This window comes from Coregonus clupeaformis, chromosome 19 (assembly GCF_020615455.1).
Source record: "Coregonus clupeaformis isolate EN_2021a chromosome 19, ASM2061545v1, whole genome shotgun sequence".
Classification (NCBI taxonomy): Eukaryota; Metazoa; Chordata; class Actinopteri; order Salmoniformes; family Salmonidae; genus Coregonus; species Coregonus clupeaformis.
This window is the reverse complement of record NC_059210.1, coordinates 26,601,209-26,620,167: the sequence shown is the minus strand read 5'-3', so window position 1 is coordinate 26,620,167 and position 18,959 is coordinate 26,601,209. Positions and strand designations below refer to the sequence as shown.

The window sequence follows — 18,959 nt, the reverse complement described above, 5'->3', positions numbered from 1 at the left end:
GTGACAATTGACCTACTTCTCTGAATGTATACATACCCCCTCTCTGTGGGCTGATGATCAATGATAGGGAGCCAATCTGATATTAGTTGATTACAACCCCCCCCCAATCTCTCTCTCTCTCTCTCTCACTCACTCACACACACGCAGAACCATTCACACAGTTCAGTCACTCAGCCCATATTCAGTGTGGACATTATGTTCTCAAGGTCCTGCGCTGCCGCCTCCTACAACACCCTGATGAGAAACAATAATCCTGGCCCCATGACTGTAAGTCTGCATATCTCTCTAAACCTGCTGTACCCAACTGTGCTGAGACAATATGACTCTAGAACAGTTATACACTATTTTAAATTGAACGCTCAACAGTGATTATCATTTTCTCTCTCTCTCTCTCTCTCTCTCTCTCTCTCTCTCTCTCTCTCTCTCTCTCTCTCTCTCTCTCTCTCTCTCTCTCTCTCTCTCTCTCTCTCTCTCTCTCTCTCTCTCTCTCTCTCTCTCTCTCTCTCTCTCTCTCTCTCTCTCCCATCCTCACGGTTCACTCACTCAGATGGTATGTAGGCTGGTTGATGGCACCTGCAGGCCTGTTTGAGGGACAACTGGACAGAAGATATCAGAATGCTCGGACCTCAGCTGAGACCCTCCTCTCCTTCCCCGTCCTTCAAGGAAAGACCCTTCTTTACACTTCCTGTCAGGCATGATGCTCTCAAGGTGTCTCTCCATCTCTTACATGTGGTGTGGTAATCCCTGTAGATGCTCTCAAGGTGTGTCTCTCCATCTCTTACATGTGATGTGGTAATCCCTGTAGATTACCCGTAGACACTTTAAAATTGTTTGCCTGTGAATGGTTGTCCACATCAGGCTATTTACTTGTTGCCTGTGTGTTGAAATACTGTGTCCCTCTCACAGAATTTGAATGATCCCTCAACTGCCCCCATGCTTTCACTCTCTTTCTCTCCAGGATACATTTGGGGAAATTGTTGTGCTGTTGGCACCAATCCCATGCTGCCAATTTAGACAGGATCAACTTCTTTATCCCCCTCATCCTAAACGGCTCACTCTTGTTCAAGTGCTCTTTGATTAAATCGGTTTAATTCAATGTTTAAATCTGCTTCAAGTGTGTTTTTGACTGAAAGTTGATAGATGGCACTTGTATGGAGGGATGTAGGTGTGGGAGAGAGAGAGGATGGATGGGTCTAGGTGGGTTTGGTTAAAGAAACTCCCTCTCTCCCTACCTCCTTTCCTTCTCTTGACGAGTAATGTAATTGCTGCATTTTACCTGTGATCTAAAATCAAATAAAGTTGAATATTTTAAATTAAAAGCTAAGACAAAATCAGATTTCATGATATTGCTTTGTCTTTACACATCTAGTCACTACTGGCCAAGTGCAGTCACCATCCACTTCAACCAGCTTTGCCTGTTTTTGGGCCTGTTTACAATTTTTAAGGTAAAGCACTTTGGATGAATTGTCAAAAAATAATACAGGCTGTATTATTATGTCTAATTATGTGTTGGTACTGTATGTACTGTATAAAGGTATCCAATATTATTACATCTAACATGGTGCAATGACCTCAATAGATCATAAATAAAATAATGCCCACAACAGAGGATTGAGATCTCGAATTGAATGGTTTATTAATCAGAACTCACATAGGCTACTATTTGGCCATAGCCTATGCCAAATAAATCTGTATTCAAACAACAGGTATCCAACTCTCTGTTTGGATGTGAAAGAGGCAGAACAATGCAAGCATGGCAATAAAACAGACATGTGGTGCCCAGCCCACTTTGTCTGTGTGGCCGTGACGGGGCAGAGTGTCACCCCATGCCACAGGGGGCTCAGTCCGTGGTAGGGGGCTGTCCATCTGGGGCATAGGGGATGAAGACAGGGACATGGGGGAAAAGGATGAGGGAACAGGGGATACAGTCCGTGGCTCCAGGGAACCATTCAGTGACACAGGGGGGACAGTCCGTGGGTCTGAGGAATTATGCACTGACACAGGGGAGACTGGGTGAGTGGGCCTTCTGGAGCCCTGGGAGAATCTCAATTGCATACTCCTCGCGTCCTCTCTCCTCTCTCTTCGCCTATTTCCCAAAACCCTTTAAAGGAGAAGTTCAGAGGGGAGGAACCACTGGCTTTCTCATCCAATGGCTTTTGAGAAGGAGGCGAGGAGAGAGGACGCAAGGAGTATGTAATTGAGATTCTCCCCCAGTCTGCGGGGCCTGGTTGTGGTTGTGTGGGGAATGTCATTGCCAGAGGGAGAGGTTGTGGGGGTCTCTGGGATTTGTGGAGGAGAAGCTGCCTCTCTGTATGGGGCTAACCTGTTCCGATGCAGTGCCACCTTTCTCCCACTGGGAGGCAGCTGGATCCGGTACGCCACCTCCCCCATCCTTTCCAAGACCCTGCAGGGACCCACACAGTGACTGTCCAGCTTGGGACAGCACCCTTTCTTTCTCAGGAGGCTGTAGACCCAGACCAGCTCACCAGCCTCAAAGTGCCTCCCCCGGGTTGAAGTTACTATCATTAATCCTGGGTCAAGTCTCAAATATGGCTGAATTGTAGTGTACCGGCACAGATAGAACAAGGAGCAATGACAACTGGTGATCACAGATTACAGATAGATAAAACATGCTACCAGTAGTCAAACAAAATATAGATCGGTTTAACACAAGAACCAACACAACTAGCATGAGGCAGCATGGCTATCCAACATTATTTGACCAATGTTCAATCAATTGTCTAGCTATATTACATCCAAGGGTATCCCAGAGTATGCCGCAAAATCAATAGAAGACATAATTTGTAACACTGGGTCATTGCAAAGCAATTGATCCAGCTGAAGAACACCATTAAGTAGTTTTAACCTCTAAATTATGGTAGATGTCTGTCAAAAACTTGAATTCTCAGAAGAGAAACATTGTATATAGGGAACTATGTATGTTCTTTCCCCCATGATCAGATTAGGTCAGAATACCATAAAATATGAAGTACCTAAGCGGTGAAAATTGGAATGCTGTGTTTAGTGAAAATATATATGTGTATGTACTTTACTGAATCTTCAGAAAATAGACAAGACTCAAAAGGTTGTATATTTAACAAACATTTATTGAAGAAAGGCCCAGAAAGGTGAAAAATATTGAACATTTAGAAACCATGAACCTATAAAAGCCATGAAAAAAAAGAGCCTTTGATCACAACCTGGAAGAGCACCTTAAGCATGCTCAATCGGAAAAATTATACAAAAAAGAAAAAGACATACACTATGTGTAGAATTAGAGCATAGCTTCAAAAGACCAATCAGGAGGTTCAAGAGGGCGGAAACTGAAAAAGTTGAATAGGATAAAGTGTAGGTCTTCTTTCTAGAATCTGTTCTCAGTTATTAGTGAGGTGTTGCCAATCAGGCAATGGTTGCTATGGTCAGGAGTGTCACATCCAAATGGAAACAGGTAATTACGTGACTGAACTTTCAGGCAACTACATGACTACTCTTAGGGGGAAAGGTGGGCACAGATTCAACCCCTCTGTCAAAGAGTTTGCTGCTGCATTGAAATGTTTTATAAAGATAATCTCTGAAATATAAAATAAACTATACTACCATATACAACACTAGAAAATATGGATGACCTGACTGTGTTAGCCGTAGTTGGCTAGCAAGCAAGGGATAATTGAGTTGCCAGCCAGCATGGTAATGGAACATTTAGAACGAAAGACAGGGTCGCGTCCATAGATATAGAACAAAAAGCTAGCAATCATAGATGTGTCGGGACTAGGCCTATATTTTCGTTGAGGGATGAAATAGTTAGGTGATAATGCCCGAGAAGCCAGTTTTTGGAGGATATTGGCACGGGTGTTTTAAGGGCCAAGAGGAAGTCGAGGGCAGGCAAACTGGCTTCGAGGGCATTATCACTTTTATACAACGGATTACCAACATATTCAAATAGTGATTTCCATATTTTCATTAAAAACGTTATTTTTATGAATTTATTCATACTATTTCATCCTTCCATGAGATACAATCCTGACACAAATCTAGGGTTGCTACTGTGGTGTCCAAGTCAACGTTGCTAATTATGCTGTGATGATAAGAAGTCCGCTTACACTGTTCTTTGATTATAAAGATTTATTGTATCAAAGTTCACAGTATTAATTTACAGATATCTGCAGTTATATCTGGAGAGAAACGGCCAATCTGTTGATCCAATATGTTGTCTCTCTCCCTCCTTTGTTCAGAACCTGGTATTTATATCCTATGTAACATAATATGGCGTGATTTTAATAAACCAATCCCCGGCTTTCACATATCTCCAAATGTCCTCTATTCCAAGAAACCTATGTAGCAATGATTTTCCAAATGCTTCAGCAAAGCAGAGTAAAGTTCATCTATTACACCATTTGCAAACATCAGCAAAATCAATAGACCTTCAGACACTACACTACCCAAGTTGGCTGGTCATTCGTTCTATCCCTTTGGTTGCCAGAGACGCGACCCAGTTGTTAACTCTTTTTGTTCTAAATCTATGGACGCGACCCAGTCGTTCGTTCTAAATGTTCTGTTGCCATGATGGCTGGCAATGTTCTTATCCCTTGATTGCTAGCTAGTGAATTTTGGGGGGATACATCCATAACAATGAGCTAATGATGTGCGATTTCGCCTGGCATAGAACATTTGTTCTCTCGCCAGGCCACTGTTCAGAAGAGATAGCTAGCCAACTAGACAGGTAACACAATCACTTCCTTGTGTGGGCGAGCAGTTTGCTGATGTCAACGTTATGAACAGAGTGCACCATGATTGCGGTGGGGTTATGGTATGGGCAGGCAGGCATAAACTACGGACAACGAACACAATTGCATTTTATCAATGGCAATTTTAATACACAAAAATACAGTGACGAGATCCTGAAGCCCATTGAGGGGCCCTTTTTTAAGGTATCTGTGATCAACATATCTGTATTCCCAGTCATGTGAAATCCATAGATTAGGGACTAATGAATTTATTTAAATTGACTGATTTGCTCATGTGAACTGTAACTCATTAAAATCAATGAAATTGTTGGATGTGGCGTTTATATTTTTCTTCAGTATATTTATCAAAATAACATTTTTTGTTTAATTGGTAACCCATTGTAGAAAAGCAATTCTATACTCGAGAATGTGTAATACGAAAAAAATGTGCAGCATCATATGATGATCATCCAGTACAGTAAGATAAAATGAGCCCTTTTATTGGTATGGGTATACTTCACTGACATCCTTTCCTGCTCACTGAAAGGCAGACAGGCTATACTCTTCAGTTGTGAACACTATTATTGCTGTGACAATTGACCTACTTCTCTGAATGTATACATACCCCCTCTCTGGGGGCTGATGATCAATGATAGGGAGCCAATCTGATATTAGTTGATTACATCCCCCCCAATCTCTCTCTCTCTCTCTCTCTCTCACTCCACTCACACACGCAGAACCATTCACACAGTTCAGTCACTCAGCCCATATTCAGTGTGGACATTATGTTCTCAAGGTCCTGCGCTGCCGCCTCCTACAACACCCTGATGAGAAACAATAATCCTGGCCCCATGACTGTAAGTCTGCATATCTCTCTAAACCTGCTGTACCCAACTGTGCTGAGACAATATGACTCTAGAACAGTTTTACACTACTTTAAATTGAACGCTCAACAGTGATTATCATTTTTTTCGCTCTCTCTCTCTCTCTCTCTCTCTCTCTCTCTCTCTCTCTCTCTCTCTCTCTCTCTCTCTCTCTCTCTCTCTCTCTCTCTCTCTCTCTCTCTCTCTCTCATCCTCACGGTTCACTCACTCAGATGGTATGTAGGCTGGTTGATGGCACCTGCAGGCCTGTTTGAGGGACAACTGGACAGAAGATATCAGAATGCTTGGACCTCAGCTGAGACCCTCCTCTCCTTCCCTGTCCTTCAAGGAAAGCCCCTTCTTTACACTTCCTGTCAGGCATGATGCTCTCAAGGTGTCTCTCCATCTCTTACATGTGGTGTGGTAATCCCTGTAGATGCTCTCAAGGTGTGTCTCTCCATCTCTTACATGTGATGTGGTAATCCCTGTAGATTACCCGTAGACACTTTAAAATTGTTTGCCTGTGAATGGTTGTCCACATCAGGCTATTTACTTGTTGCCTGTGTGTTGAAATACTGTGTCCCTCTCACAGAATTTGAATGATCCCTCAACTGCCCCATGCTTTCACTCTCTTTCTCTCCAGGATACATTTGGGGAAATTGTTGTGCTGTTGGCACCAATCCCATGCTGCCAATTTAGACAGGATCAACTTCTTTATCCCCTCATCCTAAACGGCTCACTCTTGTTCAAGTGCTCTTTGATTAAATCGGTTTAATTCAATGTTTAAATCTGCTTCAAGTGTGTTTTTGACTGAAAGTTGATAGATGGCACTTGTATGGAGGGATGTAGGTGTGGGAGAGAGAGAGGATGGATGGGTCTAGGTGGGTTTGGTTAAAGAAACTCCCTCTCTCCCTACCTCCTTTCCTTCTCTTGATGAGTAATGTAATTGCTGCATTTTACCTGTGATCTAAAATCAAATAAAGTTGAATATTTTAAATTAAAAGCTAAGACAAAATCAGATTTCATGATATTGCTTTGTCTTTACACATCTAGTCACTACTGGCCAAGTGCAGTCACCATCCACTTCAACCAGCTTTGCCTGTTTTTGGGCCTGTTTACAATTTTTAAGGTAAAGCACTTTGGATGAATTGTCAAAAAATAATACAGGCTGTATTATTATGTCTAATTATGTGTTGTGTGATGTCACGAGAGGCTGTGTCCTGGAGGGACGTTACATCCCCCTGAGGTGGCTGCAAACCCAGACAGCTATGGCTCCATCTGCTGGTATGGTCGGGAACTCCACCCCTCTATGGCCAATCTTCCCACGCAGCTGAAACAAATGAGGAGCTGATGAGCTGAAGGTTTGGGAAGGGAAGAGACACACTGAGGGAGTGTGTGGGGGGTGAGGAGACACAGTCTCCAACCTGGGCTCTCTGGAGGACAAGAGTGCTGCACGTCCACTTCCATGAGGAATATAAGGATTTGGAGATACTTACCTTTGGGAAATACTCACCTTTGGATATATGCACCTGTGGAAATACGTGAGAGACATTTGGAAGGACTTTTTGCTGGGTTGGCCACTAGCTGCAACGTGGACTACAGTAAGGCTGGGGAAAAAGTTATCTGAGCGAGTGAGAATCATGATTTTGGATGTGGAAGAGACATCCCTGAACTGTTAACCCTTAAAGAGCCACAAGAGAACAGAATTTTGTTATATTTTCGTTAATTTCCCAAGACCTATAATAAAATCCTTGTTTTGTTTGAACCTTGTCTCCTTGCACTACTTGAGCAATCCCCGCTGAAAGCTGTGTAGCCTCTCGTGACGTCACAGATGGTGGAGAATACGGGCACGCTCAAGCGTTAATAGTGCATGTCAGAGGAGGATACCGAAGGTTTGATCACCCAGTTTTCCAAGTTGGCCGTAGGCTCCCCGCCGACTGAAATGGGAGGACATATTGAAAGCCCTTGTTGCTGGCCAGCAAGCCCAGATGCAAGCAAACGTGGCTCTCTTGGAGGAGCAAAAGAAAGCCAACCTTCTGAAGGCAGAGGAATTGCAGTTGCAGAGACAGAGGGTTGTCCAAAATACCCGCCTCAATAAAGGCAAGTGACTTTATATCTAAGATGGGAGCTACCGATGACATTGAGGCATACCTGCATGCATTTGAGGCCACGGCCACTAGGGAAGCCTGGCCCAAGCAACAGTGGGTTGGTCTGTTAGCCCCCTTTCTAACCGGGAATCGCTGAATGCTGTCCGGACCTGGGCCCTGACCAGGTTACTGACTATGATGCCCTGAAGTCTGAGATCTTTAGCAGATATGGACTCACAAAGTTTGGTATGGCCCAGCGCTTTCACGGCTGGACCTTCCAACCAGACCAACCTCCTCGGGCGCAGATGCATGAACTTGTCCGAATCGCAAGGAAATGGCTGGATCCGCAGAGGAATGCAGCAGCGGCGGTGGTGGAGGCCGTTGTGGTGGATCGTTACCTACGCGCCCTGCCTTATGAGGCAAAAACGGTTCATCAGTCAACAGGCCTTGACCACGGCTGATCTGACCGTGGAAGCTGTGGAAAAGTACCAGGCCACAGCGGAGATGCTGAATGCTTCCCGAAAAAGACCCCAGGAGTGCGGCCCCCACCACAAATGGGAAGAACCCGTCCAAAGGACCCCCAAGGTCTCGAACCCAGCCACGTCAGGACTTATCCCGGCTCCAGGGGGAGCCAGAAACCAGGCGGGTCCAAGAAGAGTACACCAGGAGGGGGGGAAACTCGACAGTGTTACCGGTGTGGGGAGATGGGACATATCTCCTGGCAGTGTGGGAAACCAGCCGATGAACCTATGCCCACTGCGGAGTCCTCCAGCTCAGCACCCACACACCGCTTTTGCCTCGCTCTTGGGAGTCGTAGATGGCGGCCCAGATCGACCCCCCACCTGCCCGGTAACTGTGAATCACCATGATGTGGAGGCCTTACTGGATTCTGGTAGCCGGGCCACCCTGGTGCGTAAGGATTTGGTGGGCCCAACGTGTCTGACCCCAGGGAAAGTCCTCCCAGTTTCCTGTGTCCATGGGGACACCAGAGAATACCCCATTACTGAACTTACAATGACCAGCACACGGGGAACCATACACACGACGGCGGGGTGGTTGATTCCCTCCCCGTCCCTGTCCTAATTGGACGAGACTGCCCAGCCTTTTACCCACTCTGGAGAGAGTCTCAGGAGAGGATAACCCGAGTACCTCGGAAACGGAGAGGCAAGACTCATCCTGGGAAGGCTCCGGTGCAATCCTCCGAGTTACTCACTCCCGCCCGGGCTCTGATAGGGATGGCAGGTGCCCAGACCGACACAGAGACTGGTCCGGATACGGGGAGAAGAGAACGCAGCCCAGGAAAGTGCTCCGTTCTCCAGTGAAGAAGACGTCCCAGGCACCCAAGAGCTTCCCCCTCTCACAGGCCAGTATGGTACGGCTCAATTACAAGATCCTACTCTTGCAAATGCCTTAAGAAATGTGCAGGTATTAGAAGGTGTAGTGTTAGGTGATAAGACAAACCCTACTTACCCCCATTTCGCAGTAAACCGGGGGGTTAGTATATCAGATAGTCAAGAAAAATGATGAAGTGCATGAACAGCTCCTCGTGCCACAGCCCTATCGGGCCACAGTACTCAACCTAGCACACACACACCCGCTAGGGGGCCCACTTGGGGGTAGAGAAGACTAAGGAAAGAATCATGCAACGTTTCTTTTGGCCAGGAGTACACAAAGAGATAGAGAACTACTGCCGTAGTTGCCCTGAGTGTCAGCAGGTTGCGCCAAAGCCCACATATAGAAACCCGCTCATTCCCTTGCCCATTATCGAAACTTCTTTTGAGAGGATTGGATTAGACATAGTCGGGCCCTTACCGAAAAGTTCCAGGGGACATCAATACATTCTGGTCATTCTGGACTATGCATCCCGGTACCCGGAGGCCATTCCGCTGAGGAAGGCTACATCCAGACAAATCGCCAAGGAGTTGTTCCGTCTCTCAACTAGTCTGGGAATCCCAAAAGAGATATTGACGGACCAAGGGACTCCATTCATGTCCAGAGTGATGAAAGAACTCTGTGCTTTACTGAAAATCAAACAGCTGAGAACCTCGGTCTACCACCCCCAGACAGATGGCCTAGTCGAACGTTTTAACAAAACACTAAAATCCATGCTGCGGAAAGCGGTAGGGAAGATGGGCGCAACTGGGATCAGCTGTTACCCTACATATTATTTGCGGTGCGAGAGGTACCTCAGTCTTCTACTGGTTTTTCACCCTTTGAGCTCTTGCTTTCCTACAGACCCAGAGGACTGCTCTGACATCGCCAAGGAGGCCTGGGAGGAGCAGCCATGCCAACAGCGGACACTGATCGACCATGTCGGGCTATGAGGGAGAGAATGAAGGCCATCTATCCCATGATGCGGGAACACCTGGAGGCCAGTCAGCGGCAACAGCAAGCCTCCTACAACAGATCTGCTCAACCCAGGGAGTTTAAGCCGGGGGACAGAGTGCTGGTCCTGGTGCCAACCGTTGAGTGTAAATTCCTGGCAACCTGGCAAGGACCATATGAGGTCATTGAACGCATGGGAGAAGTAAACTACAAGGTGAGGCAACCAGATAAAAGGAAAACTGAGCAGATTTATCATGTTAACCTTTTAAAGAAGTGGCACGCCAGAGAGGCGCTGTTCAGCTGTCTACCCCCACAGAGACCAAGGAACCGGCGCGAGAAGAGGTTCAGCTGGGTCCAAATCTGTCCCCACATCAACGACAGATGGCCCTGGAACTCGTGGAGCAGAACCAGGATGTCTTCTCCTCCCTTCCCGGTCACACAGAGATGGTCCAACATGAGATCCGCACCATGCCTGGCCGAACGGTAAACCAGCGCCCGTACCGCGTGCCAGAGGCTCGTAAAGTGGTTATACAGAAGGAGGTAAGGAAGATGCGGGAGTTGGGAGTAATCGAAGAGTCCCACAGTGCCTGGGCAAGTCCCATCGTACTAGTTCCCAAGCCAGACGGTTCAGTACGATTTTGTAATGACTATCGAAAGTTGAATGAAGTGTCTGAATTTGATGCATACCCAATGCCTCGTGTCGATGATTTAATAGACTCCTTGGGGCATGCTCGTTTCCTAACCACTCTTGATCTCACAAAAGGCTACTGGCAGGTGCCCCTGACCCCGGCGTCTAAGGAGAAGACAGCCTTTGCCACCCCCGGGAGGGGCTCTATCAGTATACCCGACTTCCGTTTGGTCTCCACGGGGCACCTGCCACGTTCCAACGCCCTGATGGATCGAGTCCTTGCGCCCCACAAGAGGTACGCAGCGGCTTATTTGGATGATGTTGTTATACAAAGTCCGGATTGGGCCAGCCACATACCCCGGGTACAAGCGGTGCTGGATTCGCTCAGGGAAGCAGGGCTCACGGCAAACCCGAAGAAGTGCAAGCTGGCCTTCAGTGAGACAAACTACCTGGGGTACACCATTGGGCGGGGGGTTGGTCAAACCACAGGAAGCCAAACTGCGGGCCATACAGGACTGGCCGCAGCCCATCACCAAGAAGCAAGTAAGGTCATTTTTGGGCCTCGCTGGCTACTATAGACGCTTTATTGCAGATTTTGCTACCATAGCTGCACCGTTGACGGAGCTGACGACCAAACGCCACTCACGAATGGTGAAGTGGAACCCTGCGGCGGAGGCGGCTTTCCTCAACCTGAAGCGAGCACTCTGCTCCAGTCCGATCCTGGTAGCACCAGACTTCAAGAAGGAATTCATTGTCCAAGCGGATGCTTCGGAGGTGGGTCTGGGTGCTGTCCTCACCCAGGCACATGACGGTGAAGAACATCCCATTCTCTACCTAAGCAGAAAGTTACTTCCAAGAGAGAAGAACTATTCAACGGTGGAGAAAGAATGTCTGGCTGTAGTCTGGGCCCTGGAGTCCCTTCGGTTCTATCTCCTGGGCCGACGTTTCATGGTGGTATCTGATCACGCCCCTCTGCAGTGGATGGCCAAGAACAAGGAATCAAACAGTAGAGTAACCAGATGGTTTTTTGAGCTTGCAACCGTTTAACTTTTCTGTTGTCCACAGGGCTGGCAAGCACCACGGCAATGCGGACGCCCTCTCCCGGCGTGATGCCTTCTTCGCTGCCTTTACACCGACGAGGACGTCGGTCCCGAGGAGGGGGATGTGTGATGTCACGAGAGGCTGTGTCCTGGAGGGACGTTACATCCCCCTGAGGTGGCTGCAAACCCAGACAGCTATGGCTCCATCTGCTGGTATGGTCGGGAACTCCACCCCTCTATGGCCAATCTTCCCACGCAGCTGAAACAAATGAGGAGCTGATGAGCTGAAGGTTTGGGAAGGGAAACACACTGAGGGAGTGTGTGGGGGGTGAGGAGACACAGTCTCCAACCTGGGCTCTCTGGAGGACAAGAGTGCTGCACGTCCACTTCCATGAGGAATATAAGGATTTGGAGATACTTACCTTTGGGAAATACTCACCTTTGGATATATGCACCTGTGGAAATACGTGAGAGACATTTGGAAGGACTTTTTTGCTGGGTTGGCCACTAGCTGCAACGTGGACTACAGTAAGGCTGGGGAAAAGTTATCTGAGCGAGTGAGAATTATGATTTTGGATGTGGAAGAGACATCCCTGAACTGTTAACCCTTAAAGAGCCACAAGAGAACAGAATTTTGTTATATTTTCGTTAATTTCCCAAGACCTATAATAAAATCCTTGTTTTGTTTGAACCTTGTCTCCTTGCACTACTTGAGCAATCCCGCTGAAAGATGTGTAGCCTCTCGTGACGTCACAGTTGGTACTGTATGTACTGTATAAAGGTATCCAATATTATTACATCTAACATGGTGCAATGACCTCAATAGATCATAAATAAAATAATGCCCACAACAGAGGATTGAGATCTCGAATTGAATGGTTTATTAATCAGAACTCACATAGGCTACTATTTGGCCATAGCCTATGCCAAATAAATCTGTATTCAAACAACAGGTATCCAACTCTCTGTTTGGATGTGAAAGAGGCAAAACAATGCAAGCATGGCAATATAACAGACATGTGGTGCCCAGCCCACTTTGTCTGTGTGGCCGTGACGGGGCAGAGTGTCACCCCATGCCACAGGGGGCTCAGTCCGTGGTAGGGGGCTGTCCATCTGGGGCATAGGGGATGAAGACAGGGACATGGGGGAAAATGATGAGGGAACAGGGGATACAGTCCGTGGCTCCAGGGAACCATTCAGTGACACAGGGGGGACAGTCCGTGGGTCTGAGGAATTATGCAGTGACACAGGGGAGACTGGGTGAGTGGGCCTTCTGGAGCCCTGGGAGAATCTCAATTGCATACTCCTCGCGTCCTCTCTCCTCTCTCTTCGCCTACTTCTCAAAACCCTTTAAAGGAGAAGTTCAGAGGGGAGGAACCACTGGCTTTCTCATCTAATGGCTTTTGAGAAGGAGGCGAGGAGAGAGGACGCAAGGAGTATGTAATTGAGATTCTCCCCCAGTCTGCGGGGCCTGGTTGTGGTTGTGAGGGGAATGTCATTGCCAGAGGGAGAGGTTGTGGGGGTCTCTGGGATTTGTGGAGGAGAAGCTGCCTCTCTGTATGGGGCTAACCTGTTCCGATGCAGTACCACCTTTCTCCCACTGGGAGGCAGCTGGATCCGGTACGCCACCTCCCCCATCCTTTCCAAGACCCTGCAGGGACCCACACAGTGACTGTCCAGCTTGGGACAGCACCCTTTCTTTCTCAGGAGGCTGTAGACCCAGACCAGCTCACCAGCCTCAAAGTGCCTCCCCCGGGTTGAAGTTACTATCATTAATCCTGGGTCAAGTCTCAAATATGGCTGAATTGTAGTGTACCGGCACAGATAGAACAAGGAGCAATGACAACTGGTGATCACAGATCACAGATAGATAAAACATGCTACCAGTAGTCAAACAAAATATAGATTGGTTTAACACAACCAACACAACTAGCATGAGGCAGCATGGCTATCCAACATTATTTGACCAATGTTCAATCAATTGTCTAGCTATATTACATCCAAGGGTATCCCAGAGTATGCCGCAAAATCAATAGAAGACATCATTTGTAACACTGGGTCATTGCCAAAGCAATTGATCCAGTTGAAGAACACCATTAAGTAGTTTTAACCTCTAAATTATGGTAGATGTCTGTCAAAAACTTGAATTCTCAGAAGAGAAACATTGTATATAGGGAACTATGTATGTTCTTTCCCCCATGATCAGATTAGGTCAGAATACCATAAAATATGAAGTACCTAAGCGGTGAAAATTGGAATGCTGTGTTTAGTGAAAATATATATGTGTATGTACTTTACTGAATCTTCAGAAAATAGACAAGACTCAAAAGGTTGTATATTTAACAAACATTTATTGAAGAAAGGCCCAGAAAGGTGAAAAATATTGAACATTTAGAAACCATGAACCTATAAAAGCCATGAAAAAAAAGAGCCTTTGATCACAACCTGGAAGAGCACCTTAAGCATGTTCAATCGGAAAAATTATACAAAAAAGAAAAAGACATACACTATGTGTAGAATTAGAGCATAGCTTCAAAAGACCAATCAGGAGGTTCAAGAGGGCGGAAACTGAAAAAGTTGAATAGGATAAAGTGTAGGTCTTCTTTCTAGAATCTGTTCTCAGTTATTAGTGAGGTGTTGCCAATCAGGCAATGGTTGCTATGGTCAGGAGTGTCACATCCAAATGGAAACAGGTAATTACGTGACTGAACTTTCAGGCAACTACATGACTACTCTTAGGGGAAAGGTGGGCACAGATTCAACCCCTCTGTCAAAGAGTTTGCTGCTGCATTGAAATGTTTTATAAAGATAATCTCTGAAATATAAAATAAACTATACTACCATATACAACACTAGAAAATATGGATGACCTGACTGTGTTAGCTTGTAGTTGGCTAGCAAGCAAGGGATAATTGAGTTGCCAGCCAGCATGGTAATGGAACATTTAGAACGAAAGACAGGGTCGCGTCCATAGATATAGAACAAAAAGCTAGCAATCATAGATGTGTCGGGACTAGGCCTATATTTTCGTTGAGGGATGAAATAGTTAGGTGATAATGCCCGAGAAGCCAGTTTTTGGAGGATATTGGCACGGGTGTTTTAAGGGCCAAGAGGAAGTCGAGGGCAGGCAAACCGGCTTCGAGGGCATTATCACTTTTATACAACGGATTACCAACATATTCAAATAGTGATTTCCATATTTTCATTAAAAACGTTATTTTTATGAATTTATTCATACTATTTCATCCTTCCATGAGATACAATCCTGACACAAATCTAGGGTTGCTACTGTGGTGTCCAAGTCAACGTTGCTAATTATGCTGTGATGATAAGAAGTCCGCTTACACTGTTCTTTGATTATAAAGATTTATTGTATCAAAGTTCACAGTATTAATTTACAGATATCTGCAGTTATATCTGGAGAGAAACGGCCAATCTGTTGATCCAGTATGTTGTCTCTCTCCCTCCCTTTGTTCAGAACCTGGTATTTATATCCTATGTAACATAATATGGCGTGATTTTAATAAACCAATCCCCGGCTTTCACAAATCTCCAAATGTCCTCTATTCCAAGAAACCTATGTAGCAATGCTTCAGCAAAGCAGAGTAAAGTTCATCTATTACACCATTTGCAAACATCAGCAAAATCAATAGACCTTCAGACACTACACTACCCAAGTTGGCTGGTCATTCGTTCTATCCCTTTGGTTGCCAGAGACGCGACCCAGTTGTTAACTCTTTTTGTTCTAAATCTATGGACGCGACCCAGTCGTTCGTTCTAAATGTTCTGTTGCCATGATGGCTGGCAATGTTCTTATCCCTTGATTGCTAGCTAGTGAATTTTGGGGGGATACATCCATAACAATGAGCTAATGATGTGCGATTTCGCCTGGCATAGAACATTTGTTCTCTCACTCAGGCCACTGTTCAGAAGAGATAGCCAGCCAACTAGACAGGTAACACAATCACTTCCTTGTGTGGGCGAGCAGTTTGCTGATGTCAACGTTATGAACAGAGTGCACCATGATTGCGGTGGGGTTATGGTATGGGCAGGCAGGCATAAACTACGGACAACGAACACAATTGCATTTTATCAATGGCAATTTTAATACACAAAAATACAGTGACGAGATCCTGAAGCCCATTGAGGGGCCCTTTTTTAAGGTATCTGTGATCAACATATCTGTATTCCCAGTCATGTGAAATCCATAGATTAGGGACTAATGCATTTATTTAAATTGACTGATTTGCTCATGTGAACTGTAACTCATTAAAATCAATGAAATTGTTGCATGTGGCGTTTATATTTTTCTTCAGTATATTTATCAAAATAAATTTTTTTGTTTAATTGGTAACCCATTGTAGAAAAGCAATTCTACACTCGAGAATGTGTAATACGAAAAAAATGTGCAGCATCATATGATGATCATCCAGTACAGTAAGATAAAATGAGCCCTTTTATTGGTATGGGTATACTTCACTGACATCCTTTCCTGCTCACTGAAAGGCAGACAGGCTATACTCTTCAGTTGTGAACACTATTATTGCTGTGACAATTGACCTACTTCTCTGAATGTATACATACCCCCTCTCTGTGGGCTGATGATCAATGATAGGGAGCCAATCTGATATTAGTTGATTACATCCCCCCCCAATCTCTCTCTCTCTCACTCACTCACACACGCAGAACCATTCACACAGTTCAGTCACTCAGCCCATATTCAGTGTGGACATTATGTTCTCAAGGTCCTGCGCTGCCGCCTCCTACAACACGCTGATGAGAAACAATAATCCTGGCCCCATGACTGTAAAGTCTGCATATCTCTCTCTAAACCTGCTGTACCCAACTGTGCTGAGACAATATGACTCTCTAGAACAGTTTTACACTACTTTAAATTGAGCGCTCAACTGTGGTTATAATTTCTCTCTCTCTCTCTCTCTCTCTCTCTCTCTCTCTCTCTCTCTCTCTCTCTCTCTCTCTCTCTCTCTCTCTCTCTCTCTCTCTCTCTCTCTCTCTCTCTATCCTCACGGTTCACTCACTCAGATGGTATGTAGGCTGGTTGATGGCACCTGCAGGCCTGTTTGAGGGACAACTGGACAGAAGATATCAGAATGCTTGGACCTCAGCTGAGACCCTCCCTCTCCTTCCCTGTCCTTCAAGGAAAGCCCCTTCTTTACACTTCCTGTCAGGCATGATGCTCTCAAGGTGTCTCTCCATCTCTTACATGTGGTGTGGTAATCCCTGTAGATGCTCTCAAGGTGTGTCTCTCCATCTCTTACATGTGATGTGGTAATCCCTGTAGATTACCCGTAGACACTTTAAAAATTGTTTGCCTGTGAATGGTTGTCCACATCAGGCTATTTACTTGTTGCCTGTGTGTTGAAATACTGTGTCCCTCTCACAGAATTTGAATGATCCCTCAACTGCCCCATGCTTTCACTCTCTTTCTCTCCAGGATACATTTGGGGAAATTGTTGTGCTGTTGGCACCAATCCCATGCTGCCAATTTAGACAGGATCAACTTCTTTATCCCCCTCATCCTAAACGGCTCACTCTTGTTCAAGTGCTCTTTGATTAAATCGGTTTAATTCAATGTTTAAATCTGCTTCAAGTGTGTTTTTGACTGAAAGTTGATAGATGGCACTTGTATGGAGGGATGTAGGTGTGGGAGAGAGAGAGGATGGATGGGTCTAGGTGGGTTTGGTTAAAGAAACTCCCTCTCTCCCTACCTCCTTTCCTTCTCTTGATGAGTAATGTAATTGCTGCATTTTACCTGTGATCTAAAATCAAATAAAGTTGAATATTTTAAATTAAAAGCTAAGACAAAATCAGATTTCATGATATTGCTTTGTCTTTACACATCTAGTCACTACTGGCCAAGTGCAGTCACCATCCACTTCAACCAGCTTTGCCTGTTTTTGGGCCTGTTTACAATTTTTAAGGTAAAGCACTTTGGATGAATTGTCAAAAATAATACAGGCTGTATTATTATGTCTAATTATGTGTTGGTACTGTATGTACTGTATAAAGGTATCCAATATTATTACATCTAACATGGTGCAATGACCTCAATAGATCATAAATAAAATAATGCCCACAACAGAGGATTGAGATCTCGAATTGAATGGTTTATTAATCAGAACTCACATAGGCTACTATTTGGCCATAGCCTATGCCAAATAAATCTGTATTCAAACAACAGGTATCCAACTCTCTGTTTGGATGTGAAAGAGGCAAAACAATGCAAGCATGGCAATATAACAGACATGTGGTGCCCAGCCCACTTTGTCTGTGTGGCCGTGACGGGGCAGAGTGTCACCCCATGCCACAGGGGGCTCAGTCCGTGGTAGGGGGCTGTCCATCTGGGGCATAGGGGATGAAGACAGGGACATGGGGGAAAAGGATGAGGGAACAGGGGATACAGTCCGTGGCTCCAGGGAACCATTCAGTGACACAGGGGGACAGTCCGTGGGTCTGAGGAATTATGCAGCTGACACAGGGGAGACTGGGTGAGTGGGCCTTCTGGAGCCCTGGGAGAATCTCAATTGCATACTCCTCGCGTCCTCTCTCCTCTCTCTTCGCCTACTTCTCAAAACCCTTTAAAGGAGAAGTTCAGAGGGGAGGAACCACTGGCTTTCTCATCCAATGGCTTTTGAGAAGGAGGCGAGGAGAGAGGACGCAAGGAGTATGCTAATTGAGATTCTCCCCCAGTCTCTGGGGGCCTGGTTGTGGTTGTGAGGGGAATGTCATTGCCAGAGGGAGAGGTTGTGGGGGTCTCTGGGATTTGTGGAGGAGAAGCTGCCTCTCTGTATGGGGCTAACCTGTTCCGATGCAGTACCACCTTTCTCCCACTGGGGAGGCAGCTGGATCCGGCACGCCACCTCCCCCATCCTTTCCAAGACCCTGCAGGGACCCACACAGTGACTGTCCAGCTTGGGACAGCACCCTTTCTTTCTCAGGAGGCTGTGGACCCAGACCAGCTCACCAGCCTCAAAGTGCCTCCCCGGGTTGAAGTTACTATCATTAATCCTGGGTCAAGTCTCAAATATGGCTGAATTGTAGTGTACCGGCACAGATAGAACAAGGAGCAATGACAACTGGTGATCACAGATTACAGATAGATAAAACATGCTACCAGTAGTCAAACAAAATATAGATCGGTTTAACACAAGAACCAACACAACTAGCATGAGGCAGCATGGCTATCCAACATTATTTGACCAATGTTCAATCAATTGTCTAGCTATATTACATCCAAGGGTATCCCAGAGTATGCCGCAAAAATCAATAGA

The 18,959-nt window shown here is 45.8% G+C and overlaps 2 long non-coding RNA genes across 3 annotated transcripts; both read left to right on the top strand.

Moving 5' to 3' along the window:
- Window positions 1-110: 110 nt before the first annotated feature.
- Window positions 111-16,799, top strand: LOC121531758. Of its 2 annotated transcripts, XR_005994186.2 has the most exons (5): window positions 111-267; window positions 548-761; window positions 5,821-6,034; window positions 16,413-16,473; window positions 16,711-16,799. It is a non-coding gene; the product is annotated as an uncharacterized LOC121531758 (long non-coding RNA). The 2 variants fall into 2 exon arrangements; XR_006661990.1 differs by lacking the exons at window positions 16,413-16,473; window positions 16,711-16,799 and having other exon boundaries at window positions 115-267; window positions 5,821-6,303.
- A 10-nt stretch (window positions 16,800-16,809) lies between these two features.
- Window positions 16,810-17,500, top strand: LOC123493213. Its single transcript, XR_006661991.1, has 2 exons — window positions 16,810-16,925; window positions 17,123-17,500. It is a non-coding gene; the product is annotated as an uncharacterized LOC123493213 (long non-coding RNA).
- The last annotated feature ends 1,459 nt before the right edge of the window (window positions 17,501-18,959 follow it).